The following is a 1,139-nucleotide window of genomic DNA, read 5'->3' as shown; positions in this document are numbered from 1 at the left end:
TATATATATATATATATATATATATAATTGATGATGCATACTACATACCAACAAGTCGATGAGCACCAAATTAAATCCCTACACAAAGCTGCGTGGGCAGAAAGTTCTCCAGCGGAACTGTTCCCTTCTTTCCTGTTTGTGAAAAGATAGGACTGTGAGATGTTTTGCACAGAACTTGTGGATAAAAACAAGTGGGCTACTGTTGCCATATTTGAGTAAGAATTTTTCATCCTTCAGGATCCAACAGTTCACATACAGTTCACAGGAAAGGATTAATAAAGAGTGAATAAAAGCTGAATAGTCTCCATAAAAGTTACCTTTTTTGCCATCTAGTCCAGCATCAGAAAGTCATAATCATTGTCAGCCTCTGCTGTTTGTATTGTAAAAACTATAGTACTTGATTGTCTTTTTAGAATATATAGTGTATATGTTAAATAAATTAAACAATTAAACATTAATTGAAAAGTACATTACACAATGGGCTTCGTTTTCGGAAACCTTGTTTGGTTATCATTTAGGAGTAATAAAATAGTTATTTCTCTGAAATGTCACTTTTGACAGTGTTGTAAATTATTAGTGAAGTTCACAGATCCAATTGCTGTGACAATTTTGGCATATTTTGGGTCAATTGGAGGCTGTAGGCTAATCCACACCTAAAGGGGCAGATCTTCAAAGAGACACATTGAACTAGCCTATTGTTAATGGTAACACTGCGATGTTCAGAATCAAAAATTACTTGTTCAGTTCATTTTCCTGCTCATTTTATAAAATTTTAGGGAAAATCCAATAGCCTACATTTTTCTTTATTGTTCCAAAATTAATATCTATAATTTTCTTCTTTTCTTCCTTTTGGCTGAGGGTATTAAAGCAGTTCAGAGAACGAAAAGTACATTTACCCTTATCTTTCAGATTTTCACAGATTTTTTAATGCCGTTCCTTTATTCAGAAATAAATATAAAAATGACCAAGCAGTTTTGAAAACCAACGCCTAGTCTAAAAAATTTAACTAATAAAAAAGAATGGTGTACAATTGCACATGTTTCTTAGGCCTTTAACTAATAAAAAAGCAATACGTGAACTGAAGTCACATCATCGGAGTTTACGAGACAACTTTGTTGTTATGAGCACTGCACTTTACA

Source organism: Sinocyclocheilus grahami, unplaced genomic scaffold (assembly GCF_001515645.1).
Source record: "Sinocyclocheilus grahami isolate Dianchi unplaced genomic scaffold, SAMN03320097.WGS_v1.1 scaffold475.1, whole genome shotgun sequence".
In the NCBI taxonomy this organism is placed as follows: Eukaryota; Metazoa; Chordata; class Actinopteri; order Cypriniformes; family Cyprinidae; genus Sinocyclocheilus; species Sinocyclocheilus grahami.
The sequence above is the reverse complement of the archived record's forward strand: the minus strand, read 5'-3'. Positions refer to the sequence as shown.